Source organism: Pan troglodytes, chromosome 1 (assembly GCF_028858775.2).
Source record: "Pan troglodytes isolate AG18354 chromosome 1, NHGRI_mPanTro3-v2.0_pri, whole genome shotgun sequence".
NCBI classification, from domain to species: Eukaryota; Metazoa; Chordata; class Mammalia; order Primates; family Hominidae; genus Pan; species Pan troglodytes.
The window spans coordinates 99,506,156-99,511,170 of record NC_072398.2 but is presented as its reverse complement, the minus strand read 5'-3'; the positions used below and the strand labels follow the sequence as shown (position 1 = coordinate 99,511,170).

The 5,015-nt window shown below is 43.5% G+C and overlaps 1 non-coding gene across 1 annotated transcript; it reads right to left on the bottom strand.

The window, feature by feature from the left end:
* Positions 1–774: 774 nt before the first annotated feature.
* Positions 775–847, bottom strand: TRNAV-CAC (transfer RNA valine (anticodon CAC)). Its single transcript has one exon. It is a non-coding gene; the product is annotated as a tRNA-Val (tRNA).
* Positions 848–5,015: the final 4,168 nt, after the last annotated feature.

Here is a 5,015-nt window from a genome sequence, read left to right as displayed (position 1 = left end):
ATTCCTGAGAATTCTGGGCCTTGGCCTCCAGCTGCACTAGTGCCGGCCACTCAGCTGTTCTCAGCAGCGTCACCTGGCGCAATGGTGCTGAAGCGCACTGCCGAGAGACCAGAAGGCAAAGCGAGAGTCGGTGGCTATGGCCTGGAACCATTTAGGCAAAACAGAGGGCGCGCGGGGACAAAGCAATAGAGAAGGGTGGGCAATACAGGATCTGTACACCATACATTAGCAATTGTATTTATTAAATTGTTGATTACCTAAGCCTCCGGAGAGTAGTTTGGAAGCTTACCGGTTTTCTGAGGATTATTTGGGGAAGGGGTATGCATGCAAATGTATGTACATAATTCGTGTGATTTCGGAATATTGACTCCATGAGTTCCAGATGCAGATTTGGAACGTTTTTAAAAAACATTTTGTTTTTGTTGTCTCGCAAATCAGCCAGATCTGCAACTGTATCAGAGTAAAGCGAAGCCAAGCTGGACCCTTAGGAAATGCGCTAACATGTCATCCACTTTCGGTGTCTGCCTGTGAAAATTCAGGCGATAAAGAGAATGAAGAGAACCTTAAGGAATTGCTGGAACCAAAGTTAATGTTAAGCAGGCCTGCTGTGACGTCCTCTTCCTGGCAGACCAGAGGAAATTGTAGCCTGGTCGACAATCTGTATAGATTGATGAGGTCTAAAATGTAGTCACAGGTTCAACTACTTTTCTGTTTTCCAACTTCGAGTAAACTCACTAAATTTAAGGGCTAACAACAACAACAAAAAAAACCCTATGTTTCCGCCCGGTTTCGAACCGGGGACCTTTCGCGTGTGAGGCGAACGTGATAACCACTACACTACGGAAACCACACGCAGAACCTGCAAGGCAAAATATAACCATGAAAATCTTAGATCAGCCGTTTCTATTATAGTTTCCAAATCCGAGATCGCACCACTGAACTCCAGCCTAGACGACAGAGCGAGAGTCTCAAAAAAAAGTTGGGAGAAGAAGGTGCCATTTTCCCTAGTTGCTTTTCTTACTGCGGTGGTGACCGCATTGCCTTCACACCTGAAGTCCAAGTGCTTCCACCCTGGGGAATATGCAGACCGCTGGGTCACTGGACGCCAGGCCGCAGCGCCGGCCTCGTTCTGCTTTTGGCTCTAAATGCAGTCGGGGGACGCGACTGGACCTCACCAGAGACTGGTGGGCTGTTACCCTTACCAGCGACTGGAGGGCCAAGCTCCCAAAGAGGCCTACTTCATGATCGCCTTAAATCAGGAAATTTCATGAAATCCCACCCCTCTACCGCCCCATTCCCATATTGTATCTCCTCCCCTGCCCACTCTGAGAGGATTCGCCCCCTTTCTGTCTCGTCTGGACCCTTTGGAGTCCCACATAGACAAGACAAAAGGGGCATTGCCTTTTCCTACAGGAGCGGGAAGAGCCGTCACAGCAGAGGAAACAGAGACTCACAGCGCGCATCCCCACATACTTGCGCCCTGCCGAGTTCCAGCAAACCCAACAAAGCACTCTGAAGCTTCTCTGGAAAAGGAAGGAGTGTGAGGTTTCTGATACGGCAAGAGGAGCCAAAGAGAGGGGACCCAGGCCTTCCCCTAGCTCGAGAGAACAAACCCAGAAGAAGGGCAGATCCAAAGGAAAAGCGCAAAGGCGGCCCAACCCCACGACCTGAGCGAGCCAAGGGTCGCGGGTTAAATAGCGTTTATCAGAGCAGTTGTTTGCTCACTGTCCCAAAGCCCTCCTAGGGACAAAGAAAACACTGGCATGGCACCAATCGCAGAAGGGGGCAGCATTGACACCCAGGAACAGGCGTGGAAAAGCAGGAAAAGCAGGGATCATCTCTCCCCTACCCCGTATATGGCTGCAGACATAGCAGTGGTTCTTTTCTCCAGGACCCAGTGAGTGTGCACCAGGAGAGAACATTATGCACGTTATTCATGGTGGCACCACCCAGGCTGAAAGTGAGCCTGTGCTGCTTGGGCTTTCAGGAAGGACGGGCCCAACTCTCCCTCCCTATACAGAGCTGCAGTGCCCTGGCAATGGAGGACAGACCATGGAGTTGCCTGCCCTGGACTCGGGGAAGAGGCTCTGCCCTAAACCCCATTTTAGTGGTTGCTGTCAGAGTGGCATATCCACAGACTTCAGCTGCACCACAGCCAGGAACCAAAGGACAAAGTCTTTATAAAATGAAGGTTGTGAGCTCTGTGACAGGGCATGATAGGGAAGCGGATCACATTCTTGCCTACTCAGGAGGAGGAGCTAGTGCACCTCTGCCCCTTCCCCTGAGACCTCAGCACACCCCGACATGATTTCTTTCTCACCATCCTGTCAGGGCAGGTTTTTCCACTGGACACCAGCCTACGTAACAGCCCTGACTCTTAAGCACCATCTACTGGACTGCATCCTAAACTGGACCACTGAATTCAAAAACCCTGCTACCAAAGGGCTTAGTGCTAGTCCATGAGATAAGTTTCCTGAGAATTCCGTACCCTCAGCCCCCAACAAGGGTTAGTGTGTTAGCTTTTACTTCCAATACATCACCACAACAAGCAGCATCTGAGAAAGCTACTGCTCAGAAGCTATCCACAACCAAGAAACACATACAAAGCTAGGGCTCCCTGAAAGCACCCAGAAATGAAGCCAAACAATCATACACAACATACACCACAGTCATACCATCAAGGGAAAAAAAGAATAAAAAAATTAAAAATCCTCATCCAAACAATACCAAATTCAAAACTAAGAAGCAACAGCTTCCTCAGATGAGAAAGAATCAGTGCAATAACTCCAGTGTACCCAGAGTATTTACACACTTCCAAAGGATCACACTAGTTTCTAGCAATGGATCCTAGCCAGACTGAAACGTCGGAAATGACAGATAAGAATTCCAAATACGGATTGCAAGGGAACTCAATGAGATCCAAGAAAAAGTTGAAGTCCAATGCAAAGAAACCAGAAAAACAATACAGAATATGAAAGACAAGAAAACTATATTAAGAAAAATACAAATAGAACTTCTATAATTGAAAAATTCACTAAAGGAATTTCAAAATACATTGAAAGCTTTAATAACAGACTAGACAAGCAGAAGAATGAATTTCAGAGCTTGAAGGTTGGTCTTTCAAATTCACCTAGTCAGACAAAAGTAAAGAAAAATGAATTTTTAAAAATGAACAAAGCTTTTGAGAATTATGGGGTTATGTAAAGCGATCAAACCTATGACTTATTGGCATTCCTGAGAGAGAAGAAGAAAAGTAAGCAACCTGGAAAACATATTTGAAGGAATAATTCAGGAAAGAATTTTCCTAACCTTTCAAGAGAGATTGATATTCAGATACAAGAAATTTGGACAACTTCTGCAAGATAGTATACAAGATAACCATTGAAAAGCATACAGTCATCAGACTTCCCAAGATAAATGTGAAAGAAAAAATCTTAAAGGCAGCTGAAGAAAAGGGCCAGATTATCTATAAAGGAAATCCCATCAGACTAACAGCAAACTTTTCAACGGAAATCTTACAAGTCAGAAGAAACTGGGGCCTATTTTTAGCCACCTAAAAGAAAAAAAAAACTGCCTGTCAAAGTTTCATACTCTGCCAATTTAAGCTTCATAAATGAAGGAGAAATAGTTTTTCCCAGACAGAGAAATGCTAAGGGAATTCATTAACACCAGATAGTCTCTATAATAAATGTTCAAAGGAGTTCTAAATATGGATGGTACTTGCTACCATAAAAGCACATGTAATTACAAAGCTCGTACACCTTATAAAGCAATATATAATTGGGTCTACAAAGCAACTAGCTTAACACTATGACAGAAATAACACCTCACACATGAATATTAACCTTGAATGTAAATGGCCTGAAAGTTCCACTTAACGGGCATAGAGTAGTCCAGGTGTGGTGGCTCACACTTGTAATCCCTGCAGTTTGGGAGGCCAAGGTGGGTGGATCACTTGAGGTCAGGAGTTTGAAACCAGCCTGGCCAACATGGTGAAACTTCATCTCCACTAAAATACAAAAATTAGCTGGGCGTGGTGGTGGGCGCCTGTAATGCCAGCTACTCGGGAAGCTGAGGCAGGAGAATCACTTGAACCCAGGAAGCAGAGGCTGCAGTGAGCCAAGATTGCACCACTGAACTCAGCCTGGGACTCCATCAAAAAAAAAAAAAAAAGGCATAGGGTGGCAAATTGGGAAAAAAAAAAAATCAAACTTTCCATGGCCTTTAAGAGAGACCTATCTTACATGTTATAGCCCCCAGAGGCTCAAAGTAAAGTGATAGAGATCTGTTATGCAAATGGAAAACAAGAAAGGTCAGGAGTTGCTATTCTTGTATCAAGTAAAACAGACTAAACTAACAAGAGTTAAAAAAAGAAAAAAGACAAAGAAGGGCATTACATAATCAGAAAGCATTCAATTCAACAAGAAGATTTAACTATCCTAAATATATATGCACCTAACATTGAAGCACCCAAATTTATAAAACAAATACAACTACACCTAAGCAAAGAAATAGACAGCCATGCTATACTAGTGGAGGACTTCAACATCCCACTGACAGCACTAGACAGATCACTGAGGCAGAAACCTAACAAGGAAACTTTGGACTTAAATTGGACTCTTGACCAAATGAACCTAATAGATGTCTATAGAATACTCTATCCAACAACCACAGAATATACATTCTTCTCATCTGTGCACAGAACATTCTCTAAGATTGACCACATACTCAGTCATAAAGCAAGTCTCAATAAATTTTTTAAAAAATGAAATTATATCAAGTATCTTCTCAGACAACAGTAGAATAAAAGCAGAAATCAATGCCAAGAGGAACTCTCAAAACCACACAAATACATGGAAACTAAACAACAGAATCATTTTTGGGTAAACAATAAAATTAAGGCAGAAATAAAAAAAAATTGAAACAAATGAAAGTAGAGACACAATGTGCCAAAAACTCTGGAATACAGAAAAGCAGTGTTAAGAGGAAAGTTTATAGCACTCAATACCTACCTT